Genomic DNA, 26,699 nt, shown 5'->3' on the forward strand with positions numbered 1-26,699 from the left:
AGAGAATTTTTTTTTTAATGTTATATAGCCCAACAGACCAAGGAAATTCAATTAAGGACTATTTCCCACAGAAACAGATTTGCTTCTTACTCTTAGCATTTGTTGTTGTTGTTGTTGTTTTTCTTTGCCCACAAAGATGAACTCTTCCCTAAAGGGAATGTTCAAACATTTCATTAGCAAAGCATATTTTTTTAAATAAAATTATTATATTACTTGCATAATGTATGGTGTTGAAATGCAACCTAGTGATAATAAAGTGAAATTCCTTAAAGCAAGAAAGAACTCCTTAGACTTACTGAGATTAACTTAGATTAATTTAACTGGCTAAAAAAATTAAAATGTTAGTGATTACCTGCAATAGATGATTAAACTCATAGTACCTGAATAGTAAATTTGGTCCTACTGTCTCTGATAAGAACATACTACGTATAGATTTAAATAAAAAGATGTAAAAATTCACTTATTTATCTTGTCTGACTTTACAAACGAACAGCCCCTTGGTATAAATATGTCAAATACTAAATATTTTTCTTTAGCTGATTATTAACATTGACATAATTTATTAATCTTGGAAATGTTTCAGAGCTTGGCTTTTTCTCTTGCTAATAATAAAATGAAAGCATTATTTAATTTTAAATTCTTATTCATAACTATGTGGGAGATATGTATGGGTTACAAATTAAAACATTTATTCCCATTTCTAGAGGTGTTAGAAGAAATGTAGAATGAATAACATGGAAATGAGGGCACTGAAAATAATGTTTTTAAATTAATATTTTAGCTTTAACTAAAACTAGAATTCCTACATTTGTGGGAGTAGGGAAAGGAGTTTATCATTTTGAACACTGGACTCAGATACTGTATATAATAATTTTAGAATTAGTATGATATAATGGCTAGAGTGATAGTCTTAGATTCAGGAAACCCTGGGTTCAAATCTCACCATAGACATTTGTTAGTGAGATGAATGACAAGCCAAAGAGACAGAGTTTCTGGGTAATTAATAGCTAACTTATTAATTAGGTTAGCTGACAATCAATAAAGTGATGGTCAGTGGTCTCTCTCAATAATCAAAGACAATATCATGGAGATCCTTGAATGCTTAAATATCTTTTGAAAAGGGGGTGGCCGTGACAGGTGAAAAATCAACCCTGATGGTGAACAATTAATATAGGGGTAGACATGTTAATGAGGAGGTGGGCTAAAAGTCTTTGGCTCCTCCTGCTAAGAACTTGGCTTGATCGTGAAGCTCAGCCATTTCCAGTAATCTGGACAAAGAAATCCATCTCTACCCAGACCACTCTTGCTGATTTTCTCCTTCCTAAGGTGGCTTACCCTACACATTGGAGAGGGGCAAGAGCATAGACTTGATGCTTTGGGTCTGGAATTCATCTAGATTAGATTCTATTTACACTATAAACAAAAGTAAGGTCTGCTAGTTAGGTGGGGTCCTGCCCAAAATCAGGAGCTTGTGGTGGGGGAAGGGGGGGGTGTAATAGACTAATCTCATCTATCAGCCTTATGGTTCAGAGACTGACTGTATGACCCACAGGAGCTGGTCCTTGAATGAGTAAATAGAAAGGAAAAATCTTAATCCTAATTAAATAACTGGTTCTCAATAAGATAGAAAAATAATCACTTAAAGTTATAGACTGTGATCTAAGTTGGGAGACAGAGTTCCCAAACAAAGAGTTCCTCAAACTGAAAGAATAGTAGTTTCTTTGCATATTTATATAAAATTTACAAATGATAGTATCATATTGTTAGATGTAAGTTAGAAAGGTGAGAGAGTAGGTAAGGATAGTCTACAATTCCTAATTTAGAATGGGAGAAAAAAAACCAGAACTCCCAATTCCTGGCTTATCTCCTTGAAAAATAATATGTAGCCATAGGATGCTTCTGTAGACTGAGAATGTCTTGCCATATTCAGTTAAAAGGCAAGGTGGAAGAATGAAGCACTCTAGTTAACCGGGCTAACTAGAGAATCAAGTGGCATACATATGTAGCAGGTCATTTGAGAGGGGCCAATTCTTTTTTAAATTCTCTTTATGCTGTAAAATATTTCCCAATTACATGTAATTTTTTTAACAATCAGTTTTAAAAATGTCAAGTTCTAAATTCTCTTCCTCCCTCCCCACCTCCATCTTGAGAAGGCAAGCAATTTGATATTGATTATATGTATACATATATGTTAATGAAAAATATACTTCCATTTTAGACATATTCAAAAGAAAACAAAATGAAAATAAAAACAAAGAAAAAAGAAAAAAGTATGCTTCAATCTATATTCAGAGTTCGTCAGGTAGATAGTATTTTTTCATCACATGTCTTTTGGAATTATCTTGGATTGTCTTGATCAGAGTAGCTAAGCTTCACAGTTGATCCTCCTTACAACACTGCTGCTACTGTATACAATATTCTCCTGGTTTTCCTCTTTTCACTTAGATTGAATTCATATAAGTCTTCCAGGTTTCTTTGAAATCATTCTGCTCATCATTTCTTATAGCACAATAGTATTCCATCACAACCATAACTATAATTTGATCAGACATTCCTCAGTTCATGGGAATCATGTCATTTCTGATTCTTTACCACTACAAAAAGAGCTACCTTAATTATTTTATGTACAAATTGGATCTTTTCCCTTTTCTTTGATCTTTTTGGGATACAGACCTATTAGTGGTATTGTTGGGTCAAAGGGTATTCACAGTTTTATAGGTTTTGGGGCATAGTTCCAAATTGTTCTCCAGAATGGTTGGACTAGTTCATACCTCTACCAGCAGTGTGTTAGTGTCCCAATTTTTTCAACATCCCCTCCAGCCTTTGTCATTTTCTTTTCTTTTTTTTTCTTTTTTTGGTCATTTTAGCTGATCTAACAGGTGCGAATGGATAATTCAGAATTGTTTTAATTTGTGTCTCATCAGTAGTGATTTAGAACACTTTTCTCATGTGACTATTTCTTTGATTTCTTCTTCTGAAAACTGCCTGTTCATCTCCTTTGACCATTTATCAACTGGGAAATGGCTCTTATTTTTATAAATTTGTCTCAGTTCCCTATACATTTGAAAAGTGAGGCCTTTATCAGAAAAAAAAAAACTTTAAAAATATTTTTCCCAGTTTCCTGTTTTCCTTCTAATTTTTGTTGCATTAGTTTGGTTTGTGCAAAGCCTTTTCAATTTCATACAATCAAAATTATCTCTTTAATTTCCCATAATTGAGAGTGGCCAATTCTTCTGCAAGCTAGAGAGGAGCCATTCAGAGGCTGGCTAGAAATCCTGGAAGACATTGTTTTGCAGGAAGGGACAGTCTTCTCCTCATCCTAGTAAATGTAGGGATTTACCTTGGGCCTGGAGATAGCAGTTTCCTTTGGAGCATTGGAATCCAATGAGAGAGACAGGAATACATATATGGAGAGGTGTATATGGGGAGATGGCAATATAGTCAATCCTTCACTTTTGAGCAGGCAATATTCCTAGAAAAAGGCTTGAAGGTAAAAAAAAAAATGAATATTGAAAAATTGAACCTATGGTAAATAGTGGATTATGTTCCCACAACCACAACAAGCTGTAATCTTTTGCTAGAGATTGCTGAAAATACACTTTTGTGCATATAATTTGTTTGGTAAAAAGCCACATTAATTCTGATAATATGAACTTTTCCTAACACAGTAACTATGAAATAATCCATAAAATGCAGTAGACTAAATAAAATTCGTAACATGCAAAACATTTTTTCTTACTGGCAATTCTCTAGAATTCCGTGATCTTTTGTGCTATCTCAACAAAAGAAGACATTGATTTCAGACAATATTCACTTTTATATCATACGAAATCTATAGTACCATAAACAATGTATAGCAAATAAAAATTTTAAAACTAAAACTTTTTAAAAACCCAAATCTTACCTTTCACTGTATCAGATGGTGGTATGACAGCATCATACTGTGCATATATGCTGTTGTAAACCTGTAAACCTCTTGACCTTGGCTGCCTTCAGAAAATCAAGGGAGAAATTGCCAGGATTTTTAGTCACTGCTGTTGGAAGGCTCTGAGACTAGCGTTTCTGTCAGAAGACTCCAAGACTGGTGAGGTCTTGATGTCATTCCAAACACTTCGTCCTTCATGGACTGTGGATGGCATTGGAGATGGTGAAAGACACATCAGCTTGAAGTCAACTGTCACCATTCAAGCTCAGAAATTGAATGATGCAATCATTTTCCCCCTTCTACTCTGTATAGCCATAAATGTGCATAGTTTCCAACGAAAATGAGGTTACTAATAAAAATACAGGAATATAAGAATACTTGAAGTCCCAAAAATTTAACATGCAAATGTTGAGAATTGTCTGTCATTTCCTATAGGAACACAATGGTAGACCCATTGAGTTGGAACTGACAATGATTTTGATGAGGTTGGCATTTCTTCTGCTTTGCCTTCTACTTATTTTTAAAATTATTATTTTTTCAATTAGCAAGAATTTGTTTCTCTCCCCACTCCATGACAAAGAAGGAAAAAAGCTTTGTAACAAATGTGCATTGTCAAGGAAAATGACTTCTCACATTGGCCATGTCTGAAATGTTTGTCTCATTCTGCCTTTTGAGTCTACCACCTCTCTGTTAGGAAGTTGATAAGTGGGTAGCATTTGTCATCATCTGTTCTATAAAATAATGGCTGGTTATTGCATTGATCAGAATTCTTAAGTCTTTCATTGTTATTTTTATTTTTGGTAGTGTTTTTGTAAAAAAAAAATATTCTCTTGGTTCTGCTCTTCTCACTCTGAGTCAGTTCATACTAACCAACATTCCCTGAAACCACCTCTTTCAACATTGCTTACAATACAATAATATTCCTTTGCATCTATATAACAGTTTGTTTGGATACTTTCAAATGTACAAGATGTAATCTGAAGTGTTTTCTTAGTGTCTAGTCTTTTTCTTTTCTCTCTCTCCCTTTCCTGCCCTTTTTATTCCCTCTTTTTTTGTCTTTTTTTAATTTCCTGCCCCACCCACCCAATCAACCTGATCTTCTCTTCAGCTCTACTGGTTCTGCTATGACAAAATCCAGTTTCTCTATATTTCTAAGTGGGTGGCTCCATCACAGATCACCAAGGGCTCTGTTCCTCATGGTCCAACAATCCATACTAGCATAACCAATGTCCCTTGGCTCCAGTTACATCACCACAATATCATAGTGCTTTCTGCATTTGATAGGAGGGGTGAGGTACATGATGCCGTCACCACTGCCAGTAACAAATAGATCATGCACCGTATCCATCTTACTCCCTAGTACGTGTGGTTGGTGGGCAACAAAGCAGCTTTTGAAAGAGACATCTTTGGGAGATGGCAAGGAATTGAACATGTGTGTTGATAAGCAAAATAGCCTTTGTTTTCTTTGAGTAATTCAGTGAGCCTTACTAGGTGCTAAGCCCCAGGCCCAAACCCCATCAGGTGTTAACCTAATCTGTGTGGATGTGAACCTCCCAGGGTCCTAAGGGGAGGGGCCAACTCAAGAACCAATCACCAGAGCCTGAGCTCTGGTGATTCAGATGATGTTTGATGATGTCTGAAGCCCTATAAGAAGGGAGGACAGAGCCATTTGTGTGGGGCTCTGGAGATGGTGTTGATGAGCAGACTCTGGGCAGCTGTAGCTAAGGAGCCCTCCAGCTTGTAAACCCGGATGCTGAGACTTTGTTGAACTCTGGTAACTAGGTGTTGGGATTTGAATCAGACGAAGTCTGTTGATGTTTGTAATTTGTTTGCATTTTGTTCTGAAGTTCAGGGTGCTGGCTTTTTCCTCTGAACTAACTGAATGATATTTGAATGCTGAATTAAAAGTAAGCTTGTCAACCCCTTCACCTTGCTTTCCTTAATTAAGCAGATCAGAAGAACCTGTGCTGTTGGCAGCTTTCTGGGTGCTGGCTGTGTGTGAATCTTATACCCCCACAGAAGCTGCTAGCCAGATTGTTAAAACAACATGGTAAAAAAAAAAACTGATGCAGACTGTTCTATATAGAGATTTGCTTCATGGGAAACTCAAAGGGAAATGTTGACAAGGAAAAAACTGAAGCTCCTTGGATGTCAGAGACTGTCCAATCTTAATCAGCAAAGGGCGGAGGTTTTCAAATTTTGAGAGGGTAATTTTGCCTAGGTTGGCACCACCTGGAGACCCCTTACCATCTATGGGCTGAGAATTCTGGAAGCAGCCACTGTTGCTCCTTATTCTCTGGTTCCCAAGACCTGCTCTTGATTTGCTGGGGCTAGGTCTGTGTTGGCATGGCCTGGGTTGGACTGTGAACCACTCTCACCCAGGTACAACAGAAATGCACAGCCAGTACAGCTGGGAGGGATGATGGAATTGTTCATGTTGCAGGCTATTTTCTACTAGTCATCACATTCTGAGCATCCATCATCACTTGGGGGCTCATCATAATTAAACAAAGGAACAGATCCCTTATTTTCAAGCATATACTTCTTGACAATGGGCAGGAACAATAGCTTCGTATGGTGGATCAGAGAGTGCCAGGTGTCAGCCCCAGAGAGCACTGGTTCAGGTGGTAAAGGGCTGTAGGGCTGAATCACAAAGTAGGCAGTAAGCAGGGTTAACCCCAGTGTGATCAGGACCTTGTAAGCAACCATGAGCAGAAGATATTGGGACTGTCCCCTCTGAGATTCATTCTTCTCTAGCAGCTGTTTGACAAACTTTTCACTTGCCTTCTCTGACAATCTACACTGATGTCCTGCCTACCTCACTAAAGCAATGGTCTCTGGTATTAATCGTATATGCTGAGCTCATTGGTAGCAAGATCACTGTCTTCCTATATAAAATCCTCACAGAGTCCTACTTCACCCAACATACCTGGGGCTGCCTCCTGCCTCCTGGGATGGCTTGTTAGTCAATCACCTAGCATTTACTAAGTGTCCATTTTGTGCTAAGCACTGAATATAAAAAAAATATAAATAAATGAAAACAAGCGAGAAGGAAAAAAAAAACAATAATTGTCCCTGATCTCAGGGAGCTCAGTTTTATCTATTTTTCTAACTGGAACAGATGGAAAGTAATCTTAGAAGAAATTCACTAATCAAGTCCTACCCCAAAATTATCCAGTGGGAGAAAAATGTGTAGTCTGCCAGGAAATCACTTTCTCCTTTCCGTGAGCAGTGGTGTTAGTGAGTCCACAAACATTGATTAAGTGTGAGACACTGTACGGAGTCCTGGTGATACAAAGAAAGAGTAAAACAGTCCCTACTCTCAAGAAGCTTATAGTCTAATGGAGCAACTATTTAGGCAAAAATGTTGCCTCAACAGCTATGCCTCCTTGTTATATGTAGATGATTTTTATTAGCAAAGCATTTATTTTGAAATTTTTGTGTTAAGTAATGTGGATCATTGCAGGTAGTGCCTATGGATAACAACTGAAAGCTTCACAAATTATTTATACACTAAAATCACTTCTAAGAATTGATAACTAACCTATTATTCAGTGAAATTGCATAGTTAAGAAGAACTCTGCATTGGCTTAGAAGTTTTCATAGTGGTTAAAAGGAGATCCCATTCATTTTTTCTTTTCTATGTGAATTCAGGAGAGTTCAGCTCAGAAAATGGAGGAGGCTATCAATAAAACTGCTAATGCAGAGAGTCACAGGAGTTCATTTCCCATCATTCCTTGATAGAACCACAAACCACTTGCAGATAAAGGTTCATCAGAGAAACTTAGTTCTGGAAGACAGAGATGGAGAAGACACCCACAAGAAAAAACCCCAGTCCTCAACTTAAAGAATGCTCAGGTGTGTACTCTTATGCACACACTACACAAATTAAGACTCATTGCATTTTATATCCTTTCTGTTGTAGTTCAGTTGCATCCAACTCTTTGTAATCCCATTTGGGGTCTTCTTGACAAAGATACCATAATAGTTTGCCATTCCTTTCTTCAGCATATTTTACAGATAAGGAAACTGAGGCAAACAGGGTTAAGTGACTTGCCCATGGTCACATAGCTAAAAAGTGTCTGAGGTTAGATTTGAACTCAGGTCTTCCTGCTCTATTCATTGCACCACTTATTTTCTTTGAATGATTTTCCATGAATGCCAAATTTACCACATAGCAGTGGTTTTTTTTTTAACTTTTTGTAAATAAATTTTTTGGAAACTCCATCAGTATTTTCATTTTATTCCCGTATGTCTCCACATGTAATATTCATATGCTTTTTTCATTTCCAAATTTTCATTCCCTATTTGAGAGTCAGCATGATCTAATGTTTGTCCAGGCACCAAGAGCTGTCTGAATATTCACCATACTTCACCACATCACCACCTCAATAAAATCTTTAAAAATGGATACCAGAAATAATTTCAGCGGACTCAGTGTTCCCTTATTTCCTGGATACAGGCATTTGCAGTGGGGTTTATTCTTGTTGTTGTCATCATTGTCCTTTTGGGAACATACCTTTCTTTCAAAAATGATAAATCATGAGGTTATGGCTATATATTTTCTTGCCAGAATGTGAAAAAACAAGAAGACTATAACAAAAACCCCAAAGCATGAGATCTAATAAAACATTAATGCAGGCAAAGGAGTGTGCACTGTTCTGTTACCCTTCCTGTTAAATTATTGTTAATCAGTTACCAATTCACATTTGCCCCTAGAACTGGTAATTTGGAAACAGTTTCCCAACTAGGCGACTGGTTCTAGGGTAAATCAAAAGTGATCAGAAAGAAGCAAGTGGATCGTTGTTGTTAATTGTTGTTGTTCAGTGGGACTTTTGAGATCATCTGACCTACTCTAATCATTTAATAGGTACCACTGAGGCCCAGAGTAGTTTTGGTATGTCCAGGTCCACAGCTAGTTAGTGGCTGAAATGTACACAAAAGAGAAAAGATGCCATCAGAGGAGAAGGCAAATCATAAAGACAGAGGAAGAAACAGTATAATTGTCATCAATTAATCTGTACAAAGGCTCTTCCTTCCCACCCCCTTCTTTAGATCTCAATTCCTTGAGGTACTATAAACCTAGTAGACTCAGGAATCTTTTTTTTTTTTTTTGTAACAGTGAGTTATAGCAGAAAAATAGGAAGTAAAAATGGCCAAGAAGATAGAAATCTGGCCTTGGAGTCAGGAAGACCTGGGCTCAGGTCACTGAACCACATCACTTAATGTCTCAATGCCTCAGGTAACTCTCTACATCAATATATTTCAAAAAAAGTGCTGAACTCCCTTGGTAGAGAGATGTTCCTCATTGAGAGCTCATTACACAAACAAAATCCCAAGTCTGATAAAAACAAAATAAATCATTAAACCTTAAGAATTGGGTTGCTGACAACACCAGATTTTCCCCACAGACAAATACAAAGCATAGCCCTGGTCCTACAAACTAACAGAAAGGAATTAAGCCTTTATCTTCCTCATTCCCCTCTCCCCTTTATCTGGCTAAAACTATTCTTGGTCATTAGAACTAGTGCCTTTTCTCCATTCTCAGTCATTCTGGAATTCAGTCCTCTCCTATTTAAAGAAACACAATTCTCATTTAATCCCTGCCCATGTTCAGTCATAGGATCATAAATCTAGAACCAGAAGGAACCTTGGGGAACATGTAGTTCAACCTCCTCATTTCAGAGTTGAAAAAACTAAGACCAGAAAGGTTTTGTGGTTCACTGTCAATAAGATAAGTAGTAATCAGCAGCAGCAAGATTTGAACCCAGGTCCTGTGATTCAATAGGTAGTGTTTTTTCCACTATGCCTTGATATTCCCACACACAAAATTCAAGTCTCCATAGTGGGATAATATTTTTTTACCTGGAACCATCCAAGTCCCAGTAGAAAACATTGTGTATCTCAGAAGGACTTGGCAATCTTCATATTAAACATAGTACTATCAAAATTGGGTAGATAATTATAAAAGCTGGCATGAAGTACTTCAATGAATTTGTGATTTCATCAATGTAAGGCCCTCTCTCTAGTACTGCTGAGTATAATCCATATATACATATATACATATATGTATATATTGTATATACGTACATATAAACACATGTAACATGTAATATATCCATATTATATATATAAATACATATAATCTCATATGATATAATACTTATTCATGTTTTTGCATAAATCTTACACTGGGAATCTATCATGTCCACTCAACATGATGTAGGTCCTTCCTCTAGGTCTCTTGACATTATGTGGGTACCTATGCAGCAATGGGCTATCCATCTGCTACTCTACCTCCTTTTCTACTCATACATCAATTTGTTGGGGGTTTTTGCATAATTTTGAGTTAATTTGTTATTGGTAATATATTGCAAACTCTTTGCATCAATTATATCTCCTTTGCTTTTTTAATGATTCAAAATTTTTATTCCTTAAAGATTGCAAAATTCCTGACTTTATCCATATGCCATCACTGAAAAACTATTGATTGTTAAAAAGAAAAAAAATTAAAAAATTTAGATTTCTGTATAGGGTACTGCTTGGGGTAATTGAGCATGTTACTCAGTTTCCCAAAGTTTCCTTAGTCTGCTTTTTTTTTTCTCTCACCTTAAATTCTAGGCCAAGTCAATTGTTGATCTTTATTGTCACATAGAGATATAGAGATATATACATACACATATATATACACACATATACACATACTCATATATACTATCAGCTATTCCTCCAACTGTATACTAGTCAGGACAACAAGCATTCCTTACGCACTTTTGTGTTCCTATATGGCTAGTTAGGCTGATCTTCTATTTATATTGTACTGTATGCGTTGCAAAGCATTTCATGTAGTTTCTGTAATTGATGCCCCATAGCTGCATGCTAAAGATATCATAATGTTGATTTTATAGAAGAGATTGGGACTCCCAGAAAAAGAGTAACTTGCCTAAGATCACGAGCCTATCACTGTTCAAAGGTAGGATTAAGATTAGATTCTTTCTTGATTCTGATTCCAAGGACAGCCAGTTCTTTTCATTACCCTACACTTTCTCTCCAGTCAATTGTCCCATAATTCCCTTCAGTGAAAAGTAAGATTATAGATTTAGAAGGTCAACTAATCCCACTTCCTAGTTTTGCAGATGAGGTAATAGAGGCCTAGAGAGGTGAAATTATTCACTCAAGGTCATGCAGGTAGCAAGTAGCAAAGCTGGAATATGAAGCAACATCTAAATACAAAGCTTCTCAGAATCATATACTTGCCATTCTCAGTGATCATCCTAGGGCTCCTGGCTCTTGCTAAAGTAAGTTGTGTATAATTTTGAAGGAGCATGTTTCTCTTCCGCTTGCGGACTGGGAGATGTTCATTTCTCCTAATCCAAATGCTTAGGACAATGTCATGCATCCTGTAGATGCTCAATCCACACCTGACATTTGACTGGCAGTCTTGATAGACCCAAAATTTCCCAGATGGTGGTCATGTGGTACAGATTAGTTGGAGAAGAGACAGCACAGAAAGCAAAAGAGGTGAAAGAAAATTGTGTGCCCTTCTGATGCAGAGCATTTCTGTGCTCCCTTGAACTTTTGTAAATCAATTGTGGCTATTTCTGTTCTACTGTTGTCAGCTGTAGAATAAAATGGGATCCCACACTTGTCCCAGGAATTAATGCTAAACACTCTCAATTTTTGCTTTTTTTTGTTAGCAGTGGGTCTTTTTTGTGTGGTTGTTCATTGGCAGGACTGCTACATTCACTACTTCATACTCTTGAAATATTTTAAAATATTAACCAAAAATACTAACAGCTTAAACTTTAATATTCTATGGAAGAGTTAAACACATTATTCAGTGAAAGAGACCTGCACACAATAATTAGAGAAAAGTCATAAATCTGCATTTGAATAGTGATAATTCAAAATGATTTTGAAGAGAGGTGATGAATTTGGTAACAATGATTAATTAGAGAAAATATCGTCAGTACTTTACATGTATTCTTTACATTTTACATTACAAATGAATGATTTGGAATATCATTGGAGTGAAACACTTATTTTCAGGTTAACTCGTGGGAAATTTACTGTAAGGATTTTTTTTCATGATCAATCCATTACAGACACTTAGAATATTATTGAAAAAAAAGGCTTTGAATCTTTCTTCCTTTTTTGAAATAAAAATGCCATGTCTGGAAAAACTCAAACACCATTCAAATTGGCACTAGGAGGCCATTAGCTACCTTGGAGAGTGGGCTAAGATTCATGGAACTTTAGCAAACTGTATACAGAATCAGGTTCACGATTAGTTACTTTTGCCTGGGGCTTGCTTAAATATTTTGGTGGCACTAATATATTCATGCACCCATTTTGTGACTTAAAGATTTGATGGCATAGAATTTGGAGAAGTATGAGTTAGAAAGAACACTGGACCTTTGTGAACCTATGTAAATTCAGCTTCTCAGAGTCTCACATTCTTTATCTCCTCCTCAATATTCCTTTCTGTTCACATTCCCCTGCCTTCTTCAGCCTTTGTGGCACTGATTTATCTTGGTTCTTCTACCCTCCTTATCATGTTTTTGTTCTCTCCAATGGACTAAAATAGCATTCTAATTCATCCCCTTGTTTTGAGTTTCTTCCTCTCCAATCTAGCCTCCACAGAGCTGTGAAGTTGGTATTTCACAATACTGGTCTGGCTGCATCACCACCCTACTGAGAAATCTTTAGTGGCTGCCAATTGCCATTGAAGTAAATACAAACTCATTTTGGCATTCAAAACCTTCTGCTTTCTGGTTCCCTTTTACCTCCCCAATTTTATTTCACATTACTAATCTCTCCCACTCCAGTCAAATTTACATGCAAGCTCTCACCTGCATATAGCATTCCATTCCCCACCTCTATGTCTCCTCAGAAGTAGTCTTCCATCTCTGAAATGTACTTCTTTCTCATCTCTGTCTCATATAGTTCCTAACTTCCTTTAAAGAACTTTTCAGGTGCCACCCTCTGCAGGATGGCTTTTCTGATTCTCCAGTTATTAGCATCTTTCACTCTTGAAATTGTTATCTAAAGTTCTATTTTATAGAAATCCCTTTTGCAAATGTAGATCAGCAACTTTTTCTGTACGTCCCATTCTTAGAAATGTATTTGGGTCACTGATGGTTCCAAAGCCAATATACACAGGTTTCACTTAATTTGAATGTAGTTTTTTAGTTCATAATTATTTGCATGTTATCTTTCCCCTTAGATTGCCAGTTCCTCAAGTGCAGGGTGTGTCATTCACCTTTAAATCCTTAATAATTAGCACAGTGCCTAGCACATAGTAGGAATCTAGTAAGTGCTTAGTGACTGACTAATAACATTTCTGGGAACAACAGGCAGGTGAACTCAAGAATGAGACCTGAGAGTACTATCCTTTGAGACTGAAGTGGTCCATTTGCATATTCTAAAGAGTGTACCTCTTTTACACTTTGAGTGGAGGGTGTGAGGTATAAAGAAGTATTTATAGTTTGATATTCCTTTAGGGTATGGAAATCCCTCAATCCACTCCATGTAATTGTAGGTTGGTTATCAGCTGGTTGAGGGATTGCTCATATATCTGGTGGCCTTTGAAAAGAAAGAACAACCATATCACTAGAAGTAAGAGAAATGCAAATTAAAAGAGTCCAGAGGTTCCAACTTAACCCAACCTTGTAAATTGGCAAAGATAACAAAAAAATGACAATAGTCAATGCTGGAGTGGTTGTCAGAAGATAGGCACATTGATGACTTGTTGGTCAAAAACAGTAAATTGGCACAGCCACTTTGGAAAGCAACTCAGAATTACGCAAATTAAGTTAGCTAAAATGCTTATACTCTGACCCAGAGATTCCATTACTGGGCTTATACCACAATGAAATGTATGATAGGAAGAATATATATATATATTAGAATATATATATATATATATATACACACACACACATATGCACACACATATGTATGTATATATGTATATATACATGCATACCTATATATGTGTATGTATACGTGTGTTTATATATACGTGTGTGTAATATACATATATATGTGAATATATATATAGAGAGAGACACATACACACACATATAACAGTATACCAGAAGTATATACCAACACCAACTTTATTATAGCAGCACTTTTTGTAATAGTAAAGAATTACCCATTCATTGAGGGATGGCTATACAGTTTGTGGTACATAAAGAGAACATTACTGTACTATAAGAAAATGATGAATGTGATAGATAAAGAGAAGGGTGGAATGATCTATATGAACTGATACAGAATGAAATAAAGCAGAAACCAAGAAAACAATATACAGAGTAACTATATTAACCACACATCAAAAATCATAAGTGAGTTTCACAAAATTATAAGCAAGCATCATTTGAAAAAAGCAATACAGGAGAACACTTCTCTGGGTAAAATTGTTGGTCCTGGAACAAACCAAAAGCAGAACCAGAAAGTTTAGGAACCACAGGATTATTAAGTCTACCAGCAAGGGAGCCCCAACCATGGGGTCGGAGGCTCCCCAAAAGAACAAAAGAATAAGGCTTATTATATAGGTTGTAATTAGGCAAGAGGTAAATTTGTTATTGGTACCTCTTGATTGGACAGGGCTTGTTTCTGGGAACTTGGAGATAAAATTGGGGACATTTAGCAGCAGAGGTAGTTGTTTGAGTTAGCTATTCCTTATAACCCTGCCTTCATAAATATGACTGTCCCCCATACTGGCTGTTTCTTTAATAAGGAATATCACAAGCAAGGGCAGGGATTGCAGTATAAATGGAGTCAGAGACAGAATAAAGAAATTAGAGACAAAATGGAGTTGCTTTAGTTTTCTTGGCTATCTACACTCCCAACCCATCCTTTTACAGAGGTAAGAAGTCTAAAATTAGTTTTGCATGTTGCACATATTTCTGGACTTTTTCAATGAATTGATCAGTTGTGCTAATATTTTCTCCTTTTTCTTTCATTCTTTTTTGGTTCAAAAATGCTACCTATAATAAAGTTTGTCTCTCTAGGAAGGAGGAAGAGGGACACTGGGGTAAACTGATAATACAGAAAACAATAGACATAAAAACCTGTTTAGGGGTGCAGCCAAGATGGCAGCTGGAAAGCAGGGACTTGCATGAGCTCCCCGCCAGGTCCCTCCAAAAACTGGTACAAAATGGGTCTGAACAAAATTCTAGAGCTTCAGAACCCATGGAATAGCAGAGGGAGGCAGGGCTCTGGCCCAGGACAACCTGGATGGTCGCTGTGTAAAGTCTATCCCACAGAGCTGGGAGCAGAAGGGAGCAGAGCGTGGAGGGGAGCAGAGCCCAGCATGGGCTGCGCCTGGACCAACCAGACCAGGAGCCGGGCGGAACAGGCCCTAGCACCTTGAATCAGTGAGCTGTGGCAGTTACCAGACTTCTCAACTCACAAATACCAAAGATAACAGGGAAGGTTAGTGAGAAAAGCTGCGGGGACAGAGAGAAAGGAGTTCACAGTTCAGCCACTGCCCCAGGGGCAGCAGAGGTGGTGCAGCTCTGAGGACAGAACTACAGCTGTGGTTGCTTCAGGCCCCAGGCCCACCTGGTGGGAGGAATTAAGTGGCAGATCTGAGCAGGAGTGCAGAGCCTGCTTAGGATCCGAGTCGTGGTCCAGGTTGGCGGTTCTTGGGGGAGGAGAAGCACTGGTGGGGCAGAGCTTGTTGTGTAGAAATAGCTCTGAAAACAACAGCACAACCCCTCAAGCTTGGGACAAAGTACACTCTACTCTACAAGCAGTTGTACCCTGACGAAAAACTCAAGGGTCAAGCAGTTGGCTGGGAACATGGGAAGCAGCGAAAACGGACTCAGATTCAGTCTCAGACTTTGGAATCTTTCTTTGGTGACAAAGAAGACCAAAACATACAGCCAGAAGAAGTCAACAAAGTCAAAGAGCCTACATCAAAAGGCTCCAAGAAAAACATGAACTGGCCCCAGGCCACGGAAGAGCTCAAAAAAGGATTTGGAAAAGCAAGTTAGAGAAGTAGAGGAAAAATTGGGAAGAGAAATGAGAGTGATATGAGAAAACCATGAAAAACAAGTCAATGACTTGCTAAAGGAGAAGCAAAAAAATACTGAAGAAAATAATGCCTTAAAAAAAAAAGTAACTCAAATGGAAAACGAGCTCCAATGAGGAGAAGAATGCTTTGAAAGGCAGAATTAGCTAAATGGAAAAGGAGGTCCAAAAAGACCCCTGAAGAAAATACTACCTTAAAAATTAGAATGGAGCAAGTGGAAGCTAGTGACTTTATGAGAAATCAAGATATTATAAAACAGAACCAAAGGAATGAAAAAGTGGAAGACAATGCAAAATATCTCATTGGAAAAAGAACTGACCTGGAAAGCAGATCCAGGAGAGATAATTTAAAAATTATTGGACTACCTGAAAGCCATGATCAAAAAAAGAGCCTAGATATCATCTTTCAAGAAATTATCAAGGAGAACTGCCCTGATATTCTAGAGCCAGAGGGTAAAATAGAAATTGAAAGAAGCCAATGATCACCTCCTGAAAAAGATCCCAAAAAGAAAACTCCTAGGAATATTGTTGCCAAATTCCAGAGCTCCCAGATCAAGGAGAAAATATTGCAAGCAGCCAGAAAGAAACAATGTGAGTATAGTGGAAACATAATCAGAATAACCCAAGATCTTGCAGCTTCTACATTAAGAGATCGAAGGGCTTGTAATATGATATTCCAGAGGTCAATGGAGCTGAGATTAAAACCAAGAATCACCTACCCAGCAAAACTGAGTATCATGCTCCAAAGCAAAATATGGATTTTCAATAAAATAGAGGACTTTCAAGCTTTCTCAGTGAAAAGACCAGAACTGAATAGAAAATTTGACTCTCAAACACAAGAATCAAGAGAAGCATGAAAAAATAAACAAGAAAGAGAAATCATAAGGGACTTACCAAAGTTGAACTGTTTTGTTTACATTCCTACATGGAAAGGTAATGTGTATAATTCATGAGACCTCAGTATTAGGGTAGCTGAAGGGAATATACATACATACATACATACATATACTATATACATACATGTATATAGATATACATATATAGACAGAGGGCACAGGGTGAATTGAATATGAAGGGATGACATCTAAAAGAAATAAAATCAAATTAAGGGATGAGAGAGAAATATATTGAGAGAAGGCAAAAAGGAGAGATAGAATGGGGTAAATTATCTCACATAAAAGTGGCAAGAAAAAGCAGTTCTGCTGGGAGGGAAGAGGGGGCAGGTAAGGGGGAATGAGTGAATCTTGCTCTCATCAGATTTGACCTGAGGAGGGACTAACATACACACTCAACTGGGTATCTTACCCCACAGGAAAGAAAGAAGAAGGGGATAAAAAAGGAGGGATGACAGAAGGGAGGGCAGATAGGGGGAGGAGGTAATCAAAAGCAAACACTTTTGAAAAGGGACAGGGTCGAGGGAGAAAATTGAATAAAGGGAGACAGTATAGGAGGGAGCAAAATATAGTTAGTCTTTCACAACATGAGTATAGTGGAAGGGTTTTGCATAATGATACACATGTGGCCTATGTTGATCTGCTTGTCTTCTTAGGGAGGGTGGGTGGGGAGGGAAGAGGGGAGAGAATTTGGAACTCAAAGTTTTAAAAACAGATCTTCAAAAAAAGTAAGGGAAAGGGGGATGGTGGGGAGTGGGGTGACAGAAGGAAGGGCTGACTGGGGAATGGGGCAATCAGAATATATACCATCTTGGAGTGGAGGGAGGGTAGAAATGGGGAGAAAATTTGTAATTCAAACTTTTCTGAAAATTAATGCTGAAAACTAAAATATTAAATAAATAAATAATGTAAAGAAAAAAAATAAAAACCTATTTTAAAAAGGAGGATTAGCTGTGCAAGTGAACCTCAGAGGACAGGTTTCAGAGAGCAACCAAAGCTCTGTTCATCAGAGGCATTACACCTATGGAGAACATGCGCATGCCCACTCTTTCTACTGATTTCCCACAGGTACATAACTGATAATGTCAATTACCTACTCAAACTCCTTTGGTTCCCTGTTGTCTCGGGGGTAGGGGAGAACCTTCCTCTCTGACTTTTAAGGCCTTTCACAAACTTGCCCCAATCTAAATCCCTAGTTTTATTTTATATCAATTCCCGTCATGTACTATATGATCCAGATTAGCTAGACGTTTTTCTGTAACTCCAACAGAAACACATACACACACACACATCAGCTTTTTGGGAAGGGAGAGATTGGAATTAGAGAGAATAATTAGGAATCAGCAGTCCGTAAAGGAGGCATTGAGGGTGTGAATTAGTGTGGATGTATTGTGAATGGAGAGAAATGAACATTACGATGTACTAGCTTTTTAGCTATTTTTTCTTTATAATTAGTTTTTTCTCCAAAGCCACTTTCTAAAGTGTGTTTGTTTGATTAGTTATGTATTAAATTTGGAGTCTATTATGGACTGGAATAATACCAAGTTCTTAAATAAAAGATACATTATTGTACATGTGTACATGTACGTTTAAATAACTTGAAGCCTTTCTGTACCTTTGCTTTAGAGCAAGGCTAACTGGGGGACCATGAACTTAAAACATTTTGATAGCTGCATTTCAGTATATTTTGCTTTCTCTGCTTTCTTATGTATTTTATTTTGTTCCTTTGAGAACATTACTTTGAGAAGAGATCTATAGACTCCAGCTGACTGGCAAAGGGTTCATGACACACAAGAAGTTTAAGAACCCCCCTTTAGTTTGATGCTCCATCGAGTCTAGTAACAAGAATTTGTCTTATATCCATTTTCAGGTATTATAAAACACTGTGTGATTTGAAGCAAGCCACTTGGCCTCTCCATGTCTCAGATTTTCTTGTCCATAGTAGTTGAAACCATAGGTGAAATACAGTACTTTACCCAGTTAATTACATTAGGGAAAACCTAAATAATTTATTATAGCACTTTGAACTGTGGAGTATGATATTTGATTGATAGATGGCTATGGATAGGGCCGTGGAATTCATGTCTTTAAATAACATTGGATATAAACATTTCTAATACTCTTGCTGGCTAAATTATGACTAGATTTGATGAATTGGAATGTTATAGTCTCCATTTCTGTATTTCAAATATCTTGTTGTCAGTTTCCTTTTCTGTAAAATAAGAGGACTGAACTAGGTGACTTCTGAGAAGGCCTTTAGTTCTGATTCTGATCTTCTGTTCCCAAAGGAACAACTTGCCACAGTTTATTCCTTAGAATAGAAACGCTACAACCTGGTAATGTGATACCTGTTTCACTGGAAGTATGAAACTTCTCAAAACTCAATAAATTTTAAAACACTCCCAGTTTTTTATGACTAAGAATAGAGTTTAACTGTTTGTTCATGAAATCATCTATCATGTAAATGTGCTGGCTAAAGGCTTCCAACAAACTGTGCAGAACCCTGCCCACCACCAGCCTCTGTCTGCCCCCCTGCCCCTTTCCCTGTAGGTACTAATCAACCAAAGACATTTGATTCCATGCAGCATTTGTGTTTTCAAAAGGCAGATAAACCAATGAACATTAGCTGTTTAAAGAAACATACTAAACAGCCATGAATTGGTCCCCACAAAGATATATTGAGCAGCATTGCCCTTTAGTGGTTATTGAAAGTGGAACCAAGCTACTAAAAATGGAAATTTATTCTTCAACATATTGCTATTTAAACTGGGAATATTCTGATGTCTCTGTGGCCTTTCTGGATAATTTTATCAGTTTATAGTCATAATACTTCAAGGCCAAGTAATAATATGTTTTTCTTAAGAGGGAGAAGGAGGGGGTCCATCTTTTCTATTGAAGAACTGGGCAAATTTCAGATATCACTCCTGTTTATTTCGGTGCCTTCTGACTTAATCTTATTAAAATCTGATCATATTCTTTGGGAAAGCAGAAAATCAGTATAATATAGCCATGGAATTACAGAGGTTAACAGTAAAGTCATTGGACAAGCATTTTGGGGAGGGACATTTAAAAAAAAAAGATTTGGATGGTGTTCACTGGTATGGGTTTGTTCCCCTGTGTATCATATCATAACTGGCTGTTTGATAAATAAGCCAGAGGCTACAAGGTGGAGTTTCTTTTCGAAGCAACATATTCATTACATTATTAAAAGACTGATACATTTGAAGAGAATGGATTGTGCTGAGCCTGTTTGTTTTTTCTTTACCCTCCCCCCCACTGAAATTATTTTATATCTAAAAGAAATCCATGATCTCATGTATGATTTTGGTAAAAAAATAATCTGGGAAGGTTACCTTAATTTTTAAACCTCTTTCAAGGTATAACATTACTTTATTCAAAGTAATATTTTCCTTTCTCAATTGCCTAAGTCTAAAACTTTGCTTCAGGATCTAGGTAATTTTGATAAATAGAGGATATCTTGGACTATGTAGAAAACATGAACTCACGTCTTTTTTAAAAATTCCACAAATAGAAGTATTTTTCTCTTAATCTTTTCAAATTATCCACTTTAAAATTGGGAGAGTCGAATTTAGAGGTCACCATGGCACATTGGCATGGTATATGTTGGCTCATTACAATCTTACAGGGAAGATGAAACAAATGACTGATACAATACAATATCATATCATTATAATATAATGTGACAACTCCAAAGGAAAAATAATATCAAAGTACTGTGAGAAGCTTAAAAAGGGAGAAATATCTCTGGTTGGGGGAATCAGAGTACATGATATAGGCCCGGAATGAAGAAAAAACATTTCCTCAAGTGGAAATGTTATTATGGGAAGGGGAAATTCATTATAGGTTTAGGAATCAGCAAGAACATCTTCCCAGAAATGGGAAAAGGTAACATGAGAAAAGGGAGTGGTCCAGTTTGTTTGGAACATAAAGTATTTGGCAATAAATAGTAAAAGATGAGTTTAATGCAGACTGAAAATATTTTTTCTTTTCTTGATTCTCATTGTGAGAGTAAGGGAAACATATCCATTATAAATAGGTAAATTTGTTTCAACCCTATGTAACCTCCCTACCCTGGATATCAAGATCAACAGCTCCAAGAAATTTGAATAAATATTCCTAATTGTTACTGGTTTAGATATGTGAATGTCAGCAGTGAGGAGAAAGGCTCTCTACTGAACCCCATAATTTATGAGAGGTGCTGTTGCAGGTAGGATTCATACCCCCTGGGTGCTTAGGGAGAAAAGACATAGGATCATGGAGTTACCTTCACTCAATTTGGTTTAAGGAAAGAAATCCTATTTAGAATATGTGGAGGCAGGTGTTTCTGATCACTGGGCACACATAAGCCAGAAGTTGGCAAAATTTTAAAAAAAAAAAAAAAAAAAAAAAAAAAGGAGGGAAGAGTAATCCAGAATAGATCTTTTTGTTTATCCTTAAATTAGGCCTAGACATAAAGAAATGAAATGTCTTTGGCCAGCATGAGAGCTCTAGAATATCTTCCAAAGCTTTGGGACTGGGCTTTGGTTAGGATACTTCTCACTGAAAGCAGAAAAAGCCAGTGCTATTGCTAGAAAACTGAAAGCAAGTGTCTCTGCACTGAATGGTGGAGAAACTGTGTAAAGAAAAAGCTGCAAGGAGTAACATAGGTGTCATAATTTTGCATGAGCTCTGTGATTAGATAATGTGTCACAAAGGATACTTAACCTTGAAGACAGGAAGTTCAACCCCCACCTCTGACACATGCTGGCTGTGTGACCCTGGATAAATCACTTAACCTCTCAATGCTCTAGGAATCTCTCTAGGATATTTTTTTTAAAACATTTTTCTTTTGCATCATGAACCTTTTCAGAAGTCTGACAAAACCTCAAAATAATGCTTTTAAATGCATAAAGTGAAATTCATATGGTTTCTAAGGAAACCAGTTATATTGAAATAAAATTCTCAAAAATTATTTTTTAGAAGTTCACAGACTCCAGGTTAAGAATCTTTGCTCTATGATTATAAGTTACAGAGGAGGTATCAACCCATATTGATAGAAGAAGTTTTCTCACTCAAGAATTCCCTATAAATCATGGGTCCAGTCCCCTATCTGTGATAGTCCCTGTTTGTTTGCTTTGACCTATAAATAAACCTCTTCAGTCTTTGGGCCTTTTGAATCATTTGCTTGTAGAATTGTTGACAACAGATTGGATGATGCCAGTTAGTCATGTTCCCAGATTGTCTTTGTGGGATAACATACCAAGAAAGTGAAGAAAGAAGAGTGTCCCCAGGGCCTTTTATACTACATGAATGCCTTTGAAAGGACAGCTGCATTAGATTAGAAAAGTAGGTTGGAGATGAGATTGTGTTGGGCCCTATATGCCAGGATAGGAAGTTGTACTCTATTTGTTAGGCGATGGGAGGAACTGATGGTTTTGAAAGAGGTAATGTCACATGATTAGATCCACACTTTAGGAAAATTCTATAGGCAGTGCTGGAAATAATAGAATAGTGAGGAAATAGATGGGAAACCATGGAAAAATACCATGTTGGAGATGATTACAACAAATCAGAAAAAACTCATGAGAGCCTGAATCAAAGTAGCTGTAGTAAACATGAAAAGGAGGGAAGGATCCATGATATGTTTTGAAGGGTGAATCAACGGTATTTGGGAGTTAATTGAATGTAGCAAGTGAGGAAGAGGGAAAAGTAACAGATGATTGAGCTGTTGAGCCTGGGCAAATAGATCTTCCTTGAGTTCTAGCTTCTGTTTCAATAAACATTTCCAAAGAGGGTGGGCAATTTTTAAGAAAGACTAGAAATGTTAAAAAAAAAAAACTAGAGAAAATATTAGTTTCCATATCACCAGACATAACTCTCAGGCAATCTAAACATGGTACGTGCTTTGAGCTCATATGTGGATGTCACTGTGAGTCCCCATAGATGCGCACAATTAAGCATCCCAGGTTCACAGGAGGACTGAAGGAATTTATTACTGAGCAAGGGCAAAATGAATGTGTCTGTAAGTTTTTTAAAAGCAGGGAAGTTTTCCCTTAGGAGAACTTGTATGTGTATGTAAGTCATCTATACTTGCCATAGAAGTATGCAAAGAGAATTTTTCCATTTGTCCTCTTCTCTCCCCCTCCCCCGTTCCTACCCATTGTTTCTATATCTGCCTTTGCCCTCTATGGAACACATGATCAGTAAATGATTTCCCTGCTCCACGTCCCCGCTGGATATCACTTGGCACATCAAGGTTATCAGTCAGGCACACTTTAAAAACCACTGTTACTGACAGAGGCACACAAGGTTGAAGCTTTGGTTCCTGCTTAAAACACAGTCAGCAGCTGCCATAGGAGATCTCAGACATTCTCTACCTGACTTTATGTAACTGTCATATTACAAAGGAAGAACGCATTTCAGAGAGAAATGCAAGTAAGCAGCCTTTAAAATCCAGTTCCTTTTCTTTGCATTCAAACAAATAGCCTCTGAAGATGATATGATGGTAGGATTCTAGGATTTGGATTTAGCCACACCCCCAAATCACATTTCCCTGTTAATCATTCCAAACTTCTCCCTGCAACAAAGGCTCTTGTAATATTATATGGTTGTGAAGCATGCTTGGAATATTATACTCCCCAGAGAATTCAAGTGACAGATTGCCTAAATAGCAAGGGCAAGGCCAGGGCTAAATAGGCAGGAGGAAGGAAAAGAAAAAAGAGAAATGAATTTTAAAAAAACCCATCCACGTGCTTACTATGTGCAAAGCACTGAGGATATAAATATAAAAATAAAAGTATGAAATGTATACTAGCATAGCAATGTTTCCTTTGTTTGTTTCCTCTGTCAACTTCCTCTAAGTTTATTCTAAATCCCCATCACAACTTCCGGTCCTTTCCTTAAATCCTGTTTTTAATTCCCTACCCCCAACTCTCCATTGGAATTTACAATGGACTTTACAACAGACTTTACAACAAATTCTCCCTTTAGTTGACTGGCTTAACATGTGGATCAGCTCGCCTAATTCTAGAGGCCCCTAAAAACATCTTTGTCCTTCTCTTGCCACAAACAACTGTTTCCCTAGTAATAAGTATTTTGAAAGGGAGAGGGAGCAGAAATGTAAATTATAACCCCAAAGGGTTGATAATCTAAACCTGGTGCATTGGAATATATATAAATATATATTGATACTCTCTGCTTTTCCTTGAGAAATAAAAGAGCAGGTCTTATGTTCCGTGATCTTTGTCACAGGCTGGTCTAAGGTTCCAATTAGCCTCCTTGATTGTAGAACCCCTTCTGGCAAGAAGAGATATTGCAGGGTCAATTAATAGATCAGGACTGGGAATCACAGTATTCATAGCATTCAGGAACATGAGTCAAGCAGGCCCAATAGATTGGTAGAAATGTGGGAGGCAACCTATTAATCTACAGATGAGGATGAGGCTCCATCTTACATCTAGTGGAGATACTTAGTTCATTAATCATGTCAAGTTTCACTCCATCTCAGCAATCCACAGGGATCATCACCCATAACATTTACAACTATGATTTTAATCTCTGAAGTTCTCTTCTCTGATTGTGCTCTCCTGTGGTTCAATCTTCCTCTGTTCCACTTTCCCCTAAATCTATTCTAAATCCTCATCACAACATCCACTCCTTCCATTAAATCCTATTTTTAATTTCCCCCAGTTTAATTACTCTTCATTGGACTTTCTTTTCTTAACAATTTCTCCCTTAGTTGACTGGCTCAACAATACAATGTCTTCCACCCTTTCCTTAGCCTTTCTCTATTTAACCTCTGCCAATCCACAATCTGGGATGTTTTCTTTGCTCAAGAATCGAAGCTCTTGGAAAGAGTTTTGCCACCATGATGGCTGTTCCTCTTCAAATTCGTATGTGACTGCATGTTTTTGGTTTTCCTTGCTATTTCAACCTGTCTTGCTGCCTTTAAAAAGGGGGTCGTTATATAGGCCTGGAGAAAGTTACTATTTTTTTTACATTTTTTATCAACAAAAGGCATGCCATGGGTGCATTATTGAGACAAGTAACCACACTTGGCTTCCTTAATATGGACATGCAGAACATTAGTCTTAAATTGTTTTTCTTAAAAATGAAACCACAGGCCTAGGATAAATAATTGGATAAATCACTTCTGAATACAAGCAAGAACTTAAAAAGTAAATGGTGCAAACACAAACTAGAAACTGAGAAAATAAAGGCCATTGGGGGAAAAGGAAGGAATTGGTTCCTGTCATTGAATTTCCAATAAGAGAAAAAAATGGTTTTTGTCTCAGGCTTTTGAATCCTACTTTTTGTAATTGGAGATCATACAGAACTCATGAATGAAATGGGAACTGAAATTTCAGTTTGATTGGTTCCTTGGTTTTAAGCAAGTGATCAAGCCTGGCTCATTGTTATGGCCTCTTCTTTGGCCTTCCCATATAGAAAGTAAGTTCCCTGAAAGCAGGGATTGATTCTTGTTCATTCTAGCTGACTTTACTGCTAGACCATGTGCAAGCTTTCCTTTCTGGTGCTGCTGAGTAAGGAGATAGTCTCCTTGTGATTACCAGGCCTCCACTTCTCTCTACCATTCTCACGTCCAAGAGGTCTTGCCCTGGGATGTGTGCCCTCCATCACAGTCCCTGTACGTTTGGGAATCTAATAATAAATTGTCTTGTACCTCTGAGCCATTTCACCTGGAGAGTATTGGTACAGTCCACTCTAGGGAATGTGTTGTCTTCCCCTTCTCTTCCTGAACCTCTTTACATGTCTGTAAAACTGCTAAACATCTGGCTTGTTGTACACCTGATTTTTTTTTTACTTCTCAGATGGGCATTTGCCATTTATTTCCCTCTAATAATATACAATAATAACTTTTTAGCAATAATTCTCTCTCCCTTAATGCACATATATATATGTATATGGGACAAGGGATCATAAGCATATATTTGTACATTATATTATATTAATTGTATCTATATATTTATATTACCTTACATTATATTAATTATATTATATTATATTATATATTTATATTATATTATATTATATTATATTCTATTATATATATTATATATATTATATTACTATTATATTATATTCTATTATATTATATTATATTATATTATATTATATTTCCTATTGTTATGCATAGTAATTATTATATATGTACTACTATCTATAGTATATCATCATATAGTTATCGATACATACATACATGTGCATGTATAATAACATCTATATGATGTATGCGTACATGTATATATATGTATTAATATGTGGTCCACTATATAATTAATATATATATATCTAATATCTATATATATATATATATATATATAGATATAGATATATATATATATAACTATATGATATATCCTTACACACACATTACATTTATGACTGCCAATGCACAAATAGGTTATGGTCAATTTCAGTCAAGATCTAATCATCGTCATACCACCCCTGCCGAAAGGCAATTAGAAGGTCACATCAGTACTGATGAGCTCCTTTTTACCAGGTCTCAAGATAAACTTTATGATCACAAATTTCTGTCAGTCTCCTCTAATATATTGTTCTTTAAGGTAAATGAATGACATTGAATAGCTGAAGATTTTCTTTTCAATTATTTTCCCATCAAGATCAGCAACCATTCATAGGTACTCATTAAAATGCATTTCATAAAAAAGTGGGTCTGCTAAATGCACAAAACAAACAAAATGAGAGAATGATTGACTCTGCTCCCAAACTCTTTTGGAAATTATCAGTGATCTTAAGTTCACCTTTTTCCCCCCAATTTCAAATTCTTTGACTTGAGCTGAAATACTAAGCAAAGT

At 36.9% G+C, this 26,699-nt stretch overlaps 1 pseudogene; it reads right to left on the reverse strand.

The window, feature by feature from the left end:
• Positions 1-5,168: 5,168 nt before the first annotated feature.
• Positions 5,169-6,852, reverse strand: LOC118850902 (annotated as a pseudogene).
• Positions 6,853-26,699: the final 19,847 nt, after the last annotated feature.

The sequence above is a fragment of the Trichosurus vulpecula genome, chromosome 5 (assembly GCF_011100635.1).
Source record: "Trichosurus vulpecula isolate mTriVul1 chromosome 5, mTriVul1.pri, whole genome shotgun sequence".
Lineage (NCBI taxonomy): Eukaryota > Metazoa > Chordata > Mammalia > Diprotodontia > Phalangeridae > Trichosurus > Trichosurus vulpecula.